Raw genomic sequence first — 21,542 nt, 5'->3', positions numbered from 1 at the left:
GTCAATAAACAGCGATTATCGACAGTTTTCGCAAAAAATATAAGAAACCATTATTAGTTTACTTTTGGCACTAAAATCAAAGTCAACATATGTTGTATTGTACACAGGACTGAGGAGAGCGGAAGGGGAAATGGTACAAATTCCGGGGTCTAGCTATTTTTACAAGGTTTATAATAGTTTTTAAGGGCCTAGTTTGAAATGGTAAGCAATGAAAGCTAAGCTTGCAAATTCCTGTCTGCCCAGTGGTGACGAATTCGTCGACAAAATTCAACATAAACAGTCAAGTACTTACATGTATATGAACATATTAAACGGACATTTATTTTTTTTTTTTTGGTCAAAAACTAATAATTATCTTTTGAATTGTTAAATTTTTACTCGAATTTGAGTTGTGTGAATTACTACATATTTTCATCTTGAAAAATATATAAAAAAGTGATGTTGTTTGTAATAAGTTTTCAATATTTAATTGGCTAGTACATACATACATATTATATGTATATGAATAAATTTCTTGACGCTTACTGTTCGGTAGTGTTAATGTGATAAGAAGCGGTATAATTAATAAGAGCATACGATCAATAATAATTAAGATAAATAATTAATTAACTGCGAATCAAATATTCAAAAATCAGTCTATAAGCTGTTGCCGTGTACAAAAACGTGTATAAACAAACGGCAACAGTGCTAACTATGTGTAACTATGTACTTAGGGCTTGGAGCACTATTGTTCATTTCTTAATCTTGTATATAATTTCGAAAAATACTTTGTAAGGTTTAATGTACATACATATATACGTATGCATGCATGTATGTATATGTATATAAGGTTTGGGTGGTAAGATCAAGAAAAAACCTGTATATACATATGTATATTGTTTGCTATCGATATTTCTTGTTGGAAAATACACGAGCATTTAGCGCCATCTATTGAAAATTAATATAATTTTAATAAATTAATTTAATTTAATTTTAATTAATTAAATTTAATTTTAATTAATTAATTTTTCTATTGCTGTTTTACATATATTGTTAATATGTAGGTAGGTAGGTATTTTTACTTATAACTAAAGAGCGAACTATCTTTGCGCCGTTCATTGTTCATTGTTCGTCATGCTTTGTTCATTTTTATGATGAACCTTTTTATATGCTCTCTAGCTTTGTAGTTTGCCCTGTTTCTTGGAAAAAGCACGCTTCCGGTCCTACCTCTACTTATAACTTGTTTAAAATAAATAAATAACTAGCTGAACCCGGCATGCGTTGCAATGCCAGAATTAGGCATGCAATTCCCGTTTCAAGTGTTGATTGGAAGCTCTACTAACCTATATTCAACGCCGTGTCGTCACAAAAAAACTGGTAACGTGGTTACCAACGAATACATTTCCTTGACTACACAATGGCGCTTCAAACTTTCGCGTCGGTAAAATCGAAATTACGAATATTATTATTAATAGGTTTTTTGACATGCATACAACAAATCCTGAAAGTTCCATCGTAATCGGTTGAATGGTTTAGGAGCCTATACTAAACAGATAAATAGACATTCAATTTTATATATCTAGAGGTCTATCGCTAGTACATCATGTTTTTACATGCTTTTTTGCTTTGAACACTGATGGAACGATCTATGTATTGTTATTTTACAATTGCCCTGACGAGTAGCCTATTTCTAGTGATACCAGTTCACGAAAAGCTAGGTCTATTAAATTTACCAATTTTATATCAACGAATAACATTCGATACGTATGTAGGAAAACTGATTCAATGGCAGTTGACACTAATTTCCTTAATAGTGGTTAAGATATAAATGTTTCCTTATAGGCATATAACCTTGATTTTTCATTCGATCCCAAAACTCTACTTGTCCACGCTTAAAACAGTATATTGTCCTTGGATTGATTTCGTATGTATGTATTATCTTTATGTAGTGTCAACTGGTGCCAGTGGTACAGGTTAACGATTTGTATGCACGACGTTTGGCGACTTTGACTATCGGAAGTCGACATTGGAGCATCCTCAGCACGGAGCGAAGAACGCCGCATTAGGAGTCAGCTCGCGTACGGCTTTGATTTCGGCAAATATTGAAGACTTGCGTGAGAGAGCACTCGTCTATCTTGCAACATCCTACAGTATTATATGTACATAGAGAAATATGTGGCTATTGCACAAAGAGTGCTATACCAGTGGGCAATCTAATGGATGACGTGGTTTCGGATGAAGAAAAAAAATAAAGTGTGACCGATAATTCACTTTTTGTTGAGGAAAAAATAAAATTGAGCAATTGAATCTCGAGGCAATTAGGTGGACTTAGAGTAGGATTTCATTGAAATACTGCGGCAAAATGGGTCTCGAAAAAGAAAATAAAAAGATGCAGCATCATAGAGTTTAGCTTCATCTTGATAGAGTAGTTTAATTAAGAAGGATAAAAGTTTTAAGAAGAATCGAGTTACATGTTATATAATTTAGAAACAATACATATATATAAATACATATACATATAAGCCTATAGCCATAGCTAGTACAAAAAATGAGTCAAAAGTCATGCATCATCTGTAAATATCATACATTTAGATAACAATTCTCAACTGGTTTTTATCGGGTTAACACAATACGAGTGCACTCAGACTGAGTCCTCTAATTAAGCCAGAAGCATAGCTCGGTGTTTGCGTTAATACTAACCAGTGAGAGGTCCCGGGCTCAAGACCTCAAATGAACGAGATTGAAAAGAATATATTCGTATTTCTGCGGTGCTGCTGGTCAGCTTGGATATTTGTGACTACAAGTCGATCGATTCCTATCAGAGTTTGCCAATTTATCTGATTTCATTGTTGAAACGGTTTTTCGACAAATTGGCAAAACCATCCTACATATAATTTAAAATTAATATATTTCAAGTACAAGTTTAAAACTATAGGTATACGCTTTGGGCAGCCTGTAAGAATATACATAAATTTAAAAAATTAAAGTAAATTTGGTTACTAGTAACGTGGACCGTCCGAGTAATCAAGTGAACGTATTCGGTCTGAGTGTACTCGTATCGTGTCAATCCAGTATCACTATGGAAATATTTCAATAAGAGTGACCGAAAAATTACGCAAAAAAAACATATCTCGAAAACGCAATCAAGTTATGAGAAAAAAAATTATATAACAACTGTTACCATTATTGATAAATATATGGGAAGTGTAATTTTTTTTTAAAAGGTATACAGAAATGTAGGTACATAATATGAAATGCAAATTTTATATTAAATTTCGTAATCAATGATTTTGTAGAATTACTAAAAAAATGAATGGATTAAAAAATTAAATCAAAAAATTCAAGGCGAAAATTATTATTATAGCCTTTTGCCATTTGATCCGGGTTTGTCGCATAAAAAATCAATAAAAAAGATGTAATTTTTTATGCAAATCGACAATTTGCGACCGTATTCGCAAAAACATTATTCAATGCAGATCAGCCGAACTAAAAAAAGTCACAATCATTCGTTATATAATTTGTTTTAAATTTACATATAACGCTGCAAACAAAAAATGAAAATAATCAACGACACATTTACATATATACCTATATAATAAGTGTACTAAAAAAAGACGATCGTGCACATCCAATAAAATTTATTATATAGCATTCAATTGTAATTTTTTTTATTTATCATACATATGTACATATAAAAACACACATGCAATGGTAAATGGAATAGAAATCACTTATTGTTTTACCATCATCATAATTATAAAATTGCCATTATATTACATTTATGCATTGGTTGTATGCGGTCGTTTTCACGGAGCTTGAGCACGTGAAGTCACGGAACTCGAAATTGCGTGCAAAAAGTGGAATATTGTTGTGTGCCGTATACAAATATTAAAAAATTGCAAAGTAAATAGATATACATACATATGTATGTTCGAATATCCCTGTGCAAATATTGAGCGAGGTCGACACTCGAAACAATCCGATATGCGTGGAGGTGGTTTAAGAAAAGTTGACCCCAGGTTATATTTAAGAATTTTTATCGATTTTACGAGTACACACTGTAATAGTTCGTATAATTGTTTAAATCAGTCGTAATAATCACAGAGTGCCCCACTTAGTGTATTTATAGTGCGTTGATGGATCAATGGAATTTATATTCCAAATATTTGCTTTGCAGAGTGAAAAAAACTATGACGCATGCACAGTATTGATCATAGAAATGTGACCACTAAAATATCCCGCTCCGCTCCAATCGGCATCAGTTTAGGATGAATTTTTTATGACGTAAAAATAAATAACATTTTAAATACACATACAATTTTTCTTTAATTTCAATTTAATTAAATTAAATTTTTAATTTTAATTAAATTAAATTTTTTAATTTAAATTTTTCTTGTTAAGGCTTTTGAGTTTTTTTTTAGTTGATGTTCTGATATGTATCTGATAAGTATGTAACCATGATTAACCTAACCTAACCACCAGGTCCCCGCTACATATACATATTTACAAAAAAAGGAAGGAAAAATAATATTTAATCAACTTTGAATCATTTCTAACGAAAGAATTTGGTACAAGTAACAATCCAAATTTTGGCAGAAGGTTTTTGCAAAACCACAGATGGAAGCGAACAGCTAGCCATAAAGCAATTATTGTACGTGATCGTATTTTCGAATTTCCATTCTATTAAATTATGTATACTAAAATGGTATTCCGAAATGAATAACCAAAAAAAATATCGATATATATACATACATATGAATATCAAGATCAAAAATTGAATTTTCAATGTAAATTGCACTTTAAATTTGGGGCGACTATACGTCCCGTTTTGGCCGGGACAGTCCCATTTTTTACGTACTGTGCGTTTGTTGTTATAAATATACATTTATAATATAATCATTTTAAAGTAGCATATAAATATTTTGTTGTACGATTCATTTCACTTGTTTCTAAAAAAAAATATAATGGTTTATTAATCTTTTTTATCATGACTATTTTTGTTTAATTTTTTTAAAGAAATGTATGTACATAAATTCTGGTAAAAATTACATTATTACAAAAGAAGAAATCAAATTTTTCAGTTGCACATTAAAAACTATTCTTCCCTGAAATAACCATTAATATTCTCATAAAATTTAAATTTTTTTTTCGGAATGTACAATTCTTGTATACAAGGAAAATAAAAATAAGGTAAAAAAATCAATATAATTGATTCCAGAACAACACATAATAATGTAAGGGGGGGGGGGGCTATTTTTCTGTAGAGCGTCCTGGGATATATGGTCACTTTATAAAAAATAAAGAGCGAATAAAGTGTTTCATACAATTTTATGACATATGATGTCATAAAATTGAGAAAGCAAATAAAAGAAAAAATGTACCTATAATATGTAAAATTGTAAAATTTTCATGGCCGGCATTTTTAATAGTATCAATTCTTCCATTTATATTAAAGCGAAATAATAAATCCGATTAACAAGAGCAAATTTAATGGCAATAATTTTGTAAACATATTCAGATGGCATGCAAATTAAGGATGCAAAAAAAGCATGCAATGAATCTATTAAAATGCAAATGACCTCGAACAACATTGAAAATAAATGAAATCACTCCCGATTAGCATCCATGATTTATTGTGATTGCTAAATACTTGAACAAATATAAGTAGGTAGAGGATAACAGTTTTAGAAAGTAAAAGGCGAAAAATTCGCAGGTAAAATAATATGGATTACTATCATATTTTCAAATCAGTAGAAAGTAGACGTAAAGCGAATGCGAACTGATTTAAATGATATAATTTCGCGCAAAATCACGTACCCGAAAATTGTTATTAAACAACTTTATATTATACGTAACGAAAATTTTCACTCTGAATTAAATTTGGAGGAGATACGAGAGTGAAAACTGTGTGTATCTTGCGTGTTTAGAAAACAATGCAGATTTTTTATTTTTCATTAAAATGCAACGTCGAAAAAATTGGAACAAGGCGCCTGTGCATTCGTATATATTCACATATATTTTATATTAAATGAGTAATATATTATGTAAAAAATTGCGATTTCTAAAATTAAATTATGATATAATGTTTTTAATATTTTATGATATTTATGATTATTTAATATTTAATATGTACATAATTTTGAATTCAAAGTCATTCGTCGTTTCGCGTTTCTATATAATTCATATATAAATTTGATGGAAAATTTTGGTCATTTGAAAATAGTAAAAATAATAAAAATCCATAATTTTTTAAAATACATATATCGTATTAAGTTTTATTAAAACGGCTATGGTAATGATTATTTTTGAGACGAAGAACTAATAAAAATCTCGTAAAAAAATAGTATTACAACAATTTTATGGAGGTACGAAGTTTGTTTTTGATTAGCGAAACTAAATTAGTAGTCACTTGGCAATCACTTTTGAAACTTTTAATTTAAATGGTCAGTAAGTAGCTGTAAGCAAATGTTGTCACATAGTTTTTAGTTTATCAGTAATGATTTTATTGGATTCATCAAAATGTCCACTCTTTAAAATTAGAAAATTCCAACCTTCATATGTCAAATTACAAGCCAACAGTTAAAAGGAATTGGCCATTTCATTAAAATACTGACCAATCGATATAATCAATGAATTCAATTACTTACAGGCCAAATTTTAATATATTATGCAGTTACTGACAACTTAATTTAAAAGTTACTGACCAAGTGTATTTAATAACTAAGGTCAAAAATTTAACGAATTGTTTTTATACCTACATAAATACATATACATATATGTATTTTATTTTATTTATTGAAAAATCAACAGACAGGATGTACATAGATATGTATAAAAAAACAAATAGTAAATAAATAATATATGTAACATCCGAGTCCAATAACAGATTTTTACAAAAATGAAAAAGATAAATATAAGGAAAACAAATTAAAAAGTAAAGAATAAAGGCATGACAAAATATGTAGAACATTGCATATACATATATGTATATATTGTTACGTACGCCGCGGATTGAGCGAATTGCACTTAAACCAACGGATATCTGTTATCGGGTTAACTAAGTGCTCGCACTTACTTCCAAGGATTATATCTGGACTCTAAGTGCAATAAGGCTAAACAATGACCGTTATTAGTTATTTCTCAGAATCGGTACGGGGAGACCCAATGTCGTGGAAATACATATCCGAATACGTGACTATACAACAGGTAAACAGATTAGGCGTCCTGAGAGATCTACCCTTTATAAGGCGGTACGTAGGCGATATCATGTCATTCTGGACTGAGCACTGCCAGTGCGTGTATCTCCTTAATCATCAATAAATGCTGTGAAACGACTGTTGGCCTTTTACTTGGATCCTCCACCCACCCCTACGCAACAATATGTTTGTATGTACTAGGGTTTCTGCTCGGATCAACCCGGGACAGAAATTCCCGGGAATTCTAATTTTAAATCCCGGGGAAAATATTTCAAGCAACACGTTCTAATAAAGGCGAATTAATATCCTACGATGAAACGATTATGAAGCAACTGTATCATTTTAGTATTGACGATTCCACGATGGAAGAAACTGTTTTAGTTTCTGATGAATATGATACAATTGTATTTGATTTTAAAACAAACTCCGAAAATTGAAAGATTTTTTTCAATTGCTGAAAATACTTGTGCCATATCTAGAAGTAGGTTTTCGGATTTTCATTTAAATATCTTAATATTCTTACGAAACAATTTTATTTCAACCAAATTTAATTTTATAATTAAATTTTTTCCAGTTCTGTTCACTTTTTTATATTCTGTTCTATTAATAAAAAATAAATTAAATTTTTACATCATATTTATGTCCTAGGATCCCAGGAATCTCGGGAACGATCCCAAGCTCCGATCCATGTCCCGGGAATTGAAAAAGTCCGGGAAATCAGAAATCATAATATGTACATAATTCAGTGGCGTGCGGTGAAATTCTCTCTCTTTTTGTCGTACAGCCTTACTTAATGTATGCGAGCAGGATACAAGGGGAATAGCCTGTTCCTCTTGTATCCTGTTCGCGCACATTAAGTAAGGCTGTCCGACAAAAAGACCGCACGCCACTGGACTACATACATATAAGCCGCTATATTTGAAAGTGGCGGAAGTCCAATTTTCAGTTCCAAACACACCATTTCGGTTTGATTCAATTCTCAAATTGTTATCACTACTTTTTATTCGATATGTCCAGAATCTCGGAAAAAAAGAATTAACTTATTACAAGCCACCAGTATTTTTAAATATTGTAAAACACAAAACATTATATTTAATGTTTTGAGATATATTTCTCGAAATGAAGGAAAGTGGACCTACTCCACTTACAAATATAACGGCTCATATGCATACAAAAAAATAAACCATAATTATATTGACAGTCTCAGTCTTGTTTATTTGCACTGAACTGTGAAAAATGTCTAATTATGTTATCGACGTTGGCAATTATTCGAATATTAATGTTATCGTTAACCAGTTATGTATAATTGCATGTGTAATTGTAATAATAATCCAAGCACTTCTCACAAATTCACATATGGGTAAATTCCACTGATGAAACGATAAAGGTTAACCACGAATCAAATCAATCCATTAAGCACTACTCAACCAAACAATGTAAAATAATAAAAAAAAAAAATTTACCTCACAGTCGTTGAGTAAGAGACGTTGTAACTTTTTAAATCTCTCGAAAGTCGAATCTGGAAATGATAAATAATCCAAAATTATACAATACGTCTCACATGAGAATGTACGAGTGCGTACAAACTGCTGACACAAATAAAACCAGTTAGCCTGATGCCTTCTGCAACTGCATCTTGCACAAACCGCTGCGGTGCAACGTAATTGCAAGTGAGCCACTGCTGACTGGCAGATATTGCGAAAATTTTCAAAGGATTGTGAGCTCGATTTGTTGTAATTTTATGCAATCGCCGAAGAGCCGTTACCATAAAGCAAGTGCAACACTTTTATATGCAAGTTATAAGTCATCTACAAGTCATCTATCTCAAAGTGTATGATCACAACAAACATGATACACCATCTGAAGTACAGTGAGCGCAGATAAAATGAGTTTTACACATAACAACAGGAATACATGTAATTGTTCCTACATATGTATGTATATACATATATATAGAGGTGAATAGTTGCTACAATAAATTTTCGAAATATTTGTAGTTGTTTGTCTTTTAATTTCCCAATACATGTATGCAACAACAATGTTATTATTATTGGATGAGTAATGAGTGTTTTAAAAATTGTTTTGTTTCTCTGGTTTTACCATTAGAAGTAAATGTTTATTGAATTTGGCAATGAATGATATATGTATGTACATAGTTCATATCGACAGAATTTGACAGATCTGTTTGCCTCATTTTGACAGATATGATGCATTGTACATTAAAAGGAACAAGGCCCATGTATGTATGTACGAGACAATTGGTCTATCATAGAGGTAGCTGTCGACGTATATATATGTATATCGACGTTATATCGTAGCAATTTTGGTTAGGATTTTTTTAATGAATAAAAAATTTGTCAAATGCAATTTTAATCATGCTGAGAAAAAAATAGAACGCAGTTAATAAAAATCCATGAAATAGCAGCTATCCATTTATTTACTATGTAGTTTGTTGCTATGATAAATTGCCCAACTGATTTGTTCGATAGACTTAAAACACAATCGAAGTCTTTTAAACATAATTATTTTATATTGGCCTGTATTTATCTGGTCAGTAACTTCATTTGATTTAGTCAGAAAATATATAAATCGGTCACTGACGCTCGACTATTTTCTGCTAATCAAAAAATACTTGAAACAATAAGCGGTTTACCGACTGTTCATTTTTATCTATGTATATAGTATACTATTATCACAAAATTTTCATAATACTTACTGACCGTTTATTGAAAAAAAACCGACCAATTTTTATTTCTTTATTTATTTATACAGGTATTCCACCCATTTTGATTTCATACGACATCTATGATCATACATTGTACATAAGTATTGTAAGTATTATTCAAGGCCAATTATAAACATCGATTAACAATCATAGAGGTATCTATGGAAAAAATTTTGCAACATTTTAACTATCAACAAATTTTGATATGCTGCAGGCTCAATTCTGTAAGAAAGGATTGCCAATTTTTTGGAACCGTTTCCAATGGAATCAGATAAATTGGCAAACTCTGAAAGGAAACGGTCGATCTTGGAGTCACATATCCAAGGTCTGGCCAGCAGCAAAGCCTGGGATATAACCCGTGACCACACAATTGAAAGCATTACAGGCTAACCATTGATCTATGTTGCTGGTTTTGACTTTTATATATGTATAATTTCAACTAGATATAATATTACGCTTATTTTTCCAGATCTTGAGTAACATATTGAATGGTGTAACTACCAATTTCACATGACTTTAATTCTACATATATAGCGAAAGCCTAAACGTAAGCTACAAATGTTTAAATGGTTAGTTATTATACTTCATACACATGTAAGGTAATAAATTTCGTATCAACACATTTATAAATATGTTTTTCACTTTGTGTGGCCTAGGCGTAACAAATTTATTATGAATGTAATTAATTTGGAGCATAAGTTTCATCATATCGATACGTTCAACGATGATCGATTGCCAAGATTTAGATAATATTAAACCGCCTACGATATTGTGTACGAATGAATGCATCTTCGTTTTCTCTTTTTAATGGTTTCAGTATGAACTGTGATTCAAAAATATGTAATTAACTTTTATTTTAGTGGGTCGTGACTTTTCGCATGGTTTCATTTTTGACATAAGAGCATACATACATATACCGATTTTCTCTACGCAGAAGAGGAGAGCGAAGACAAAGAGTCTCTCGAGAGACTGAGTGTCGTAAAAGTCATGACACGTTTGAGGTTGTGTCTTGTGTGACGAAAGAAATGCCATTTGTTATTATTTCTATAGAAATTGTAAATTATGAAGCGTGCGGTGAATGTGAAATTATACATATACAAAAATGAACCGATTCTATTGTCTGGTGAGGGACAAAAAGCGAGCGAAAGATGATTGACGACTTTCTGAAAAGCTGATTTTTAATCATCCCATTGATTGATGCGGGAAACTGTTTGAAGGCCAGGGCAATTTTCACTCGCCTCGAAGAAAAAAAAATATCGGAAAAACTTAGCGATAAAATCGACGTGTCAAAGATTTCGCGAAAAGGTTAATCTTTGTCAGAATCGTATTAAAAGGGTAACGCATTTTCACGAAGCTTTTTTTTCCACAGCGAAATACGTTTTATTACGATATATTTATTTCGGGACGAGTTATTTCGGATTCAGAGGTTAATGTGAAAACTTCGAGAAGGAGCTTTTACCATTAATCACGTTTTATAACAACTACATATGTATGTAACTGTAGAATAATGCAACTTGCATGCGAAACCAATCACATGAATACAAATAGTGTTTAATTGTAACTAACGAGTAGTTACCGATATATACACGGAAAGCTATTCATTGCGTCGGAAAATTACCGATTTTTCGACGATTCGAACAGATTTTCTAGGTGATTTATATCTGCGCGTGTTTCGTAATATATATACAGTCCCTGACCAGAATATTACGCCACCCCTCTCGAGATGCGTTTGGGTAAATTTGTCACGGTCGTAAATAACTCATTATGGGAGCTTTTGGCCTCATTTTTTTTGTGATCAAATCCTTAAATGCAACTCTATTCACTAGCAAAAAATATCGGTGGATTATCCCTCAAAAGGTCTTCAAAAACAAAAGAAAGATGTTTGAAATCGGTTTGCGTCTGAATTTTGTTCAATATTGACGTGCGTTTCCGTTAAAATCATTCATTATTTTGTGAAAAGCACTGTGTTTTTTTCTCTTTTACTGCAACTTTATCATATTTCTAAGGTAAGTTGGTATTTAATATCTCGAAATTTTACTTTGTTTTATGATTTAAATTGCTTGTAAAACTTTTATTGGATTTTTTTAGATGGGTAGAAAATCAGATCTTTCTAAAGAAAAAATTGCAAGCATTACATCATTATTAAATACAGGAAAGTTTTCTCAAAACAAAATCGCGACAATGGAGGGTGTTAGTAGGGCGTCTATTAGAAAAATAAAACAAAATCTGGAGACTGATTGCGACTCCACACTCAAGCGGCGAGCTAATAGTGGTACTAAAAAAAAATTTGGCCCTCGTGTGGATCGAAAAATCGCCAGGCTTGTTCCCAAGAATCGATTTATTACAAAAAAAAAAAATTCAACAACAATTAAAGGACGAAAACGTGAAATATCTACGTCAACAATACGACGTCGTTTGGTCCAAGCTGGATTGAAAGTACGGCTACCTGCAAAGAAGCCAATGTTGACCAAAATAATGCGAAAATCTCGTTTAAATTGGGCCAGACAGCATCAACATTTCTCTCTGAATGATTGGAAACTGTTAATTTAATATGAAAAAAAAATAATTATGAAATTAGACTAAATTTACAAAATCATTAATATGTGATTAATATGTGACCAAACGAAGTCGTACTGTTGACGTAGATATTTCACGTTTTCGTCCTTTAATTGTTGTTGGATATTTTTTTTTGTAATAAATCGATTCTTGGGAACAAGCCTGGCGATTTTTCGATCCACACGAGGGCCAAATTTTTTTTTAGTACCACTATTAGCTCGCCGCTTGAGTGTGGAGTCGCAATCAGTCTCCAGATTTTGTTTTATTTTTCTAATAGACGCCCTAATTTTGTTCGAACCGTTTCAACGAAAATAATATAAATTGGTAAACTCTGATAAGAAACGATCGACCTGGAGTCACAAATCCAAGATTTGGCCAACAGAAACCAGTGGGATTTGAACCCATGAACACTTAATCCAAAGCTATATGCTAACCACTAGTCTATTCTGCTGGTTAATAATATTTACTTCTATTTTTGAGGATACATAACATCTAAGTATCATTTATTACGATTGGTAAAGATAATTTTTCAGTTTATCAATTAATTTTTGGGTTTTTGGGCAGTGATCCAACTAACGCGAACCGTAAGTTCACGATGGTAATGCTCGTACGGAAAGGCATACATCCGAGATGCAGACATGCAGCTTTTACACGAGTGTTACGAGATTGAAGTTGTCCATTGTTAATGCCAATGCCACGAATGGTAGCCGACGACCTGGCCAAAATAAATAATGAAAACGTTCACTTTCGATCGTATATATTCGTATTACGGAACGGAAAAAGAATAACCGGTTCGGTAACTTTCTGCGCGTCCATTTTTTATTATATCAACAATAACAACACTGAGCAGAAACGCACTGTCCGAATTCTGATAGTTGTGGCGAAGCGATGACGTGTTTTTTTATTGTATCGCCGCTTCTGGGAAATTATACCGTTTGATGACCGCAAAACGACTCGTAAAATGTGTAAAATATTTAAAAATTAGATCTACCCATACAGGAAATGGAATGCGTAAAACAGCGGTTGAATTTGAGGTTATAATAACTTTTCACTTTATTTATTCATTGTGACATACAAGTGTTAGCTAGTAGTAAGTGGACAAAGACAAAGGTGTAACGTGATTGAAACTTTTGTTTTGAATAAGAATGACAAACGAGTTTTAGCTATCAATTCAATTCACATCTGTGTACAATGATGCTATTTTTAATCTAAATACATACACATATGTATATACCTATAAGTCTTTCAGCGACGAAATGCTTAGTTGAAATGGCGCATTACAAAACAAATTTCCCGATTCCATTGTGTATGATCGTGAAAATTTTTACCTTGCAGGTAAATCTTGAGTTTATATAAATGAACGATTTTATCGTAATTAAGATATCAATATTGATTGTATTCATTGTGTATAAAATCCCCATATTTAATTATTTACAAAAATTATATTTGAACATGATGCCAATACGGGTTTGCAAATACATATGGTATTAAATTTGTACATATGTATACATATGTCACAGTGAAATTATATTTCAAGTGAAAATATATTTTCACTGACGTTTCAGTGAAATCATGATTAGTTACATTTTCAGAGTTGGTTTTATTCATTTAAGATTAGATTGTTAGGGTCAGTATTATTTAAGAGTTAGGATAGGTTAGGTTTAGTAAGGGTTGGCCCTATTAATTTAAGATTGGATTGTTAGAGTTAAATTTATAGAGTTGAACGTTGGAAATTCATTGTTTGATACATTTTCACTTCTTGAATTGGTGAAAATATATTTTCACTGTAACATATATACATTTATAGATTACTTATGGTGCTACCCGGTTTCGCTCGGTAAATGGAAATGAAATGAAAATCATGAAAAAAATCTTCATTTGTTTTCTTATTAAATTTATTTGAATCGCAAAAAAGGAATATTATTCAATGACCGACCGAACGTCTTTGATCAATCCGACCAATCACAAACGTCTTTGACCAATCCGGCCAATCAGAAACGACTTTGACGACAGCCAATCATAAACGAGTTACAGACGTCGTTTCGGTTTTATATATAAGATAAATTTGAAATCATATTCGGATAGTGGTGACAAATAGTAGGTTTTGTCAAATTGGCGAAGAACCGTTTCAACAATGAAATCATAAAAATGGAAACGATCGACTTAAAAAATATCCAAGTCTGATCTGAAGCACTGCAGAAATACGCCGAATAAATTCTCTTCAATCGAGGTCAACCTAGAACTTGAAACTGGAACCTCTAGGTGGTAAGCATTACCGCAACCGCCGCCTATGCTGCTGGCAATAACAACTATATGTACATACATATGTATATATGTACAAATGAGCCGTTATATTTGAAAATAGTGGAAGTCCAATTTTCACTTCAAAAAACAGGATTTCTGTTTGATTTAATTCACAAATTGTTATCACTTCTTTTGATTCGATATGTCCAGAATCTGGGAAAATCAGTGGACATATGCCACTTTCAAATATAACAGCTCACATGTACGTTTTGTCTTCAAAACCAATGGGCTCAGGACAATCTTCCTTTTCCCACTATTTATACTAATAAATATGAACATACGAACATTTTGTTATATTCACTACATAGATTATATTAATTCGTTATATACAGTGAGCGACAAAAAAAAAGCTGATTTTGATATTTCTATGAAATTTGATTTTATTCTTATATTTAGAGATATTCTCAGTACAAAAGTTTATTAAACGATGATAAGGATCATAAGGATATTAAAACAGGACAAACTATGAATTTTTACTACGTGTTTATTGAAATATTGAAATTATTTGCGAAATGTATAAAAATGGAGAAAAACGTGTTGGCTGCATTTTGGTCGTGTTTCACTTGTTTTGAAGCGATTTTCAACCTGTAATTTTTTTTATATGTTGTAAATAAGCTATTCTATTAATAAACATAAAGAAATATATAATTATTTACGTTAATAATTTGTTACTCCACATTTATTTTTTATAACTGCCCGAATTCTTCGAATAATTAATTTCAGAGCAAAAAGAATAGTAGGGATTGTCAATTTGGTAGTAAACTTTCTTAATCATTTGAATAAGATTTCTCGATAAAATTTTCCTCCGAGGAAAACTTTTCTGATTCTACAAAGTATATTTGCATATTTTAAATGAAATTTTTATTACTATATCTCGATTGAAGGTTTCGAGCGTTGGCCCTACGGACCCTTCTATTCTATACCTACATACATATGTATGTATGTATGTACGAATGAGTACGACCTTGTTTATAAGCGCGATTTGATAGCATGTACCATTCGAAAATAAGAACTATGCTGTCAAAAATAAAGCTACATCCACACAATTATTACGTACTATTATCAAATTATTAAGCAAGATCGTTACAATCAGGTCAAGATTTCCAAGATTTTTTTTTACACACAAAGAAAAAAGTTCTTTAATTTGAAATTCAATTGGTCCTAGTTTTAATATTACGCATCGAAGAGCACGATATATACATAAATGTACATACATATTTATGTAGGTAATTAAAATACGATATGGGAAAAAAATGTTGGATGTGAACAACGCATGACTTAATCTATGTATGTATGTATTTGAGGAATATAAGATGTATTAAAAACAAAATTCGATAATGACGCATACACACATTAACACATACCGGCGATGAGAGCATTGTCAAGTGCTAGTTTAACACGCACATAACAAATGATCTACTTCCGATTGTCGGATTTTGTTTAAATTGTTTTTTTATTACTTTATATCACCATAAATATTATAAGCATAAAATATTAAGAAGATAAAATTAGCTTGAAAGGTCAAAATAAAATAATGAAATATTGTTTTAAAAAAATTACTACTTCCGGTTTATGAATGCCCACCAAAACTATATCGACTCTAAGTTAGTACATAAAGAATACAAATATAAAATTTCAGCTCGATATATTGAGTATGTGGAAAAAATCGTGTGGTCACAACATTTGACTTTTATAGAGGAAAAAATCTCACTTTCGGTTTATTAAAAGTAATAATTATTTTATATTTTCATCACATTGATATAAAGATTATACTTGAATTTTATAGTGAAGAGCACACATATTTAAAGGGTCTATCAAACGGAAGTGGCAGTTTACTCTTGTTCGATTTTTCTTCCACTATTTTTTTCGACCCTTTAAATATGTGTGCTCTTCACTATAAAATTCAAGTATAATTACATTGAATAGTTTCGAAGAAAAACTCAAAAAACTTCAATTCGAATAAAATAAAATTAGAAAAAAAAGAATTAAAATTAGAATAAAAATACTAATTCCGGTTGTGTTAAAAATATTTTTAAAATATCAGTGTAAGAAATTTATGATTTCTATTACATATGAAAATTTTCAGTCTGATCCGTTGAGTGGCTTAGGAGATAATTGAATCCAAAAACTTGGATGAGGTGAGAAAAAAGGTGAGGTACCACTTCTGGTCAACAAAAAATTTGCATAAAAAACAACATCGTATCGATCAGCAATTTAGTAACCGATACTAAATTTAAATTCGATAAGACTAGCAGTGATTAAAAAATTCTTAAACTACACCGACACACACACACACACATACACTTTTTATAGATCACTAAAACGTGAACAATGATCGATTCTAAGTTCGAATCAATCAAAATCTCGAGTTAGAATTTTCCCATGATCACGAAACTTCATCTTTTGTTACTACGTATGTACATATATACATACATATTTATGTACATAAATAAAGTAAAAATGAAGTATCGCGCAAATGAACGATATTATCAAAGTTGACGTTAGTTGATCTAGTATGTATGTAAGCTGTCAACAAAAGATAAAAGCGTCAGTGACATAAACAACGAAAATTATTCACAACCTTTGAACATCATATGTTTTGTTATGAAGAGTTTCGCTCATATCCAACTGTATATATTTTTATAAAATGTGAACTTTCAATTTTTGGGGTTACATTTTATTGGTTATCGTTGTATTTAAATAGGAAACAAACATGTGTCTAGAAAATTAAGCCATTTGCTTAGATTTATCTATTGACAAATTAATATAAATCCTAGCAATTCGTATAATGCAACGAGATCTTGGAGACCAGCAACTTGTCTGCCAACAGATTTATTCACACTATATACAATACGATGCACTGTGGATGATCTAAAGTCTATCGAAGATTTTAAATATTATATGTATGTATAGTCAAAAAATGAACTGGTCATTATAATAATGATCACAATACTTTTTTTTTGAATAATCAACTTAAGATTATTTATATATTACATATATGTAGATAATATACAATGATTTATAATATTTTAGTTTGTTTTTTGACCAATATGATATCAAAATCACATTTGACAAAATCTCTTTTGATGGATATGTCCAGATTTTTTATTTGATTCTCAAATTGTTAACACTTCTTTTAATTCGATTAATGTCCAGAATCTGGGAAAAGCAGAATAAACGTATCACAGGCCACCAGTATTTTTAAATATTGTAAAATGCAAAACATTATATTTAATGTTTTGCCAATTTCAAATATAACGGCTCATATCAAGAAGTACAAAATTAGATAAAAATTAATTAAAATAAGTTCCTATTAGAAACAAACACTTAGACGTATATTATTCTGTAACTTTTCTGTTTTTTCTTATATGTACAGAATTTATAATTTAATTTTCCCTGTATTAAATACCTAGTGTAGCTTCTCTAGCTACGACGAATGATAGCTTCGCTGGCTGACATATTTACATATACAATATGATATATGCCTATTTTAATATGCAATGCACAGTGCAGCAACGCAATGCGACACAAAAAGATGCGACTTTCATCGACTTCTTAAAGGAATATCGATGATAGCTAGTTTGTCGCCTCTGGTTCTGGCCGTTTCGCATCGCATTGCTTCACTGTGTACTCGGTTTCATACATACACAAAAAAAAAACAAACAAAACAACAATAACGTAAACTATCGCAGATCACTTTTAAGATAAATTTATTTTAGAGGAAAGTAGCGTTCGCTGCTACACGACATTTATGACTGGTGCGAGAGATTATATTAACCGGTGATTTAACACGTTGCGAAACTGTCATTTATACCTCCCGGAGAAAGAACACGATTTTTGGACGTAGGCATAAAAAAAAGTAGTATGCACTCAGATAACTTTCACTGTCGATGGCTTCGATCGTGCAACACCGGCACAGGGTGGCCGAAAAGTGCGTTTCACTTTCTCCGAGCGATTTTCGCGAAAAAACGACTCACATTTCACATGAATCGATTCTATTTCCTGTACATCATCAGTCATTACCATTCAAAAGTACTCCAATTTGTCGATCGAAGTCATCGAAGATAAATTGAAATTGAAATTTCATCGAACGAATCCACATAGCGTAAGTAAAATATAGTGAGCGATAAAACTACAAGAGAAACTGTACTAATGCTTGTTCGGCTACTGGAGATTATGAGGATTCAACGTGACGTAAACAAATTAAGCAGTTGTGGATCAAAGTGGATTACAATCAAATGACAGTTGAAATTAATTGCAGTTGAGAATTTTGGTACGTGTTTTTGACGAAATTGGAGTAAATAATTGATTTTAAGAGATGTCTCCTCACTTTTCGTCAAAATTTTATATCAAAGAACTCATTTATTTCAGTTTGAGAAATCATTAAGGCATGATCAATGATCGATACTGTATATGTCAAAATCTCAATGTTGAATCTTTCCACGATCAAAAAACGTCATAATTGAAACTTCGTTTATACATATGTATTTACGTATAGATAAAGTAAAAATACTATTTTGTGTAATATATATTTGAATTATTGTCCAATTGGAAAACTGAAATTCTGGTAGAAGTCGAAAAATTTATTTCGAAAGTGAGATTTATAAACCACTAGTATAATATAACGGCCTGAATTAAATTGGTCAGTTACTTATGTAGTTGTTTAAAACGTTTTATCTGTAACTGTGTATTATGAATCAGTAAATAAAATAAACATTAGGTACATTAGAATCAGTCGACGAACGGCCAGTAATTATATTAAATGTTATTTTAAGTACGTATGTTTATGTATTTGGATAGATTGGTCAGTATTTTATATTAAAAGTCGATGACTTAATTAATTAGTTTATTTTGACATTTAGATCGTAATTTAACAGATTAAGTGATATTGTGCTATTACGCATAATATAAAAGGTAGCAATTTAAATGGCCAGTTTTTTTCAATAAATGGTCGATAACTTAATGATAACAGTGAACTATAAAAATAAAAATGAACGGTCAGTAAGCCACCTATTGTTTTATGGATTTTTTGACAAACAAACGATGATCAATCAGTCAGTGGTCGAAAACGTAACTTACTGACCATCTCGTAACTGACCAAATCAAACGAAGTTACTGACCAAATAAACACAGGCCTTTTTTAATCCAGTATTTTCCCCCTCGATATATGCGAGATATCTACTATGTATGTACATAAGCTAAAATAGTGATTGTTAGTATATTCTGTTCTTGAGGATCTATCTTTTTTCGGAAAGTTACAAATACTACCCGATTATGTTAGAAAGGGAGCGCTAATTTAACAATTAAATTGAATGATTAATTATACAAAGGTCTATTATCAAAATTATATTTATTCTCCTCTCCCTATTACTCTTCTTGTCTTCTGGCTTATTGTCCCTTTACATAAAAAAATATTTCATTAAGATTCTGATTATATTCTTGTATATTCGTATATTCTTGACTTTGGTGAATCATCACAAGCATACATATATGTGTGTACATATTTAACGGTACACACTGAAAGTAATATTTGTACAATACAACCGAGAATATTTACGTGTTGGTTCAAACGTTAACTGATTGTCAAGGGTACGAGATGTTACGCTGTTCAATTTAATTTACGCGATCTTGAACTTCTGGTATAATAAAAAATAACACGATGTAAAAATATGGCACAATTATAATATACGAAGCAATTAATATTCACAGCTTATGCGTAAAAACCAGATTTTAAGATGAAAAATTAAATAATTACATACATACGTACGTTTGATAGCGCCATTAAACGTACTGGATTAATACATATACAAAAACGGAAAAGAAATTGTGTGAATGTTTTTTCACAAATATATGTAATGGCGAGTTTACTACAAGTCGAATCGAGGAAGTGATGACAAAAACGATACGCATAATATAATATTTATTAAATGACTTTTGTGAGTCATGTTCGACCGGAAAAGTAATCGTTTCGTAATTGTCAATTGGTTTAATGGCACCATATACAAAATAAAAATTGAGAAAGTCCATTATCATCATAATGTAATGTAATAAACAGGCGTAGGGTTGTTTCCGTGTAATGAGTTCAAGGCGATAGATAGTAATCAGTAGGGAGCTGTCAATCAAACAGATCATCGATTCTAATTTGACAGCTTTTATAAATGCACTAGTGTTGTTCCCGTTGATTTCAATGGGTGGTTTCTGAATGGAATTGATACACGAATTAAAATAAAGTTATATGTTATATATAAATATAATGTAAGGGAATTTATAGGCACGCGCGCACGTATTAATAGAAAAAGTAGAGTGCGCGCATTACATGCTCGTCGATCCAATGAACGTGTGTGTCTTCGTGGATGTTTGTATGTGTGTACGCTCACCCGCAGCGCATCTGACGGTGACGTCACCCATCGCTCAATATCAGGAGCACATGTCAGACGCTCCACACCTCTTCACTTCTACGCTAGCCCGCTTCTCCGGTGTCATCGGTATGGTCACTTGTCACGCCACATCCCTATAGCGGATGCTTAAAATGCATCCATTGGTCAGAATGGATCGTCGTCGCTCTAATTGGCCAAACGTTTTAGTTCACGTGGACCACTTCGCGCTGATTGGTTGTGCGCTTCGGTGGCGTGTATTTATTTTATTAAATACCTCTAGGCACAACATATACTACTGGTATTTTAAAATTTGTTTTTTTTTAATTCCCATACTTGTCCATGCGTCCGCCACAAACATACCCACATACATCGCGTCCGTTTTTATATTTATACATATATTATTAT

At 31.4% G+C, this 21,542-nt stretch overlaps 1 long non-coding RNA gene across 1 annotated transcript in view; it reads right to left on the bottom strand.

The window, feature by feature from the left end:
* Nucleotides 1-21,542, bottom strand: part of LOC143913195 (uncharacterized) — a 56,064-nt gene that overhangs the window by 13,961 nt on the left and 20,561 nt on the right. The window contains exon 2 of the long non-coding RNA XR_013260693.1: nucleotides 8,639-8,694. This is a non-coding gene — a long non-coding RNA (uncharacterized LOC143913195). The remainder of the gene's footprint in view (nucleotides 1-8,638; nucleotides 8,695-21,542) is intronic.

Source organism: Arctopsyche grandis, chromosome 6 (assembly GCF_051622035.1).
Source record: "Arctopsyche grandis isolate Sample6627 chromosome 6, ASM5162203v2, whole genome shotgun sequence".
NCBI lineage: Eukaryota > Metazoa > Arthropoda > Insecta > Trichoptera > Hydropsychidae > Arctopsyche > Arctopsyche grandis.
Note: the sequence above shows the minus strand (reverse complement) of the source record. Positions and strands in the feature narration are given on the sequence as shown.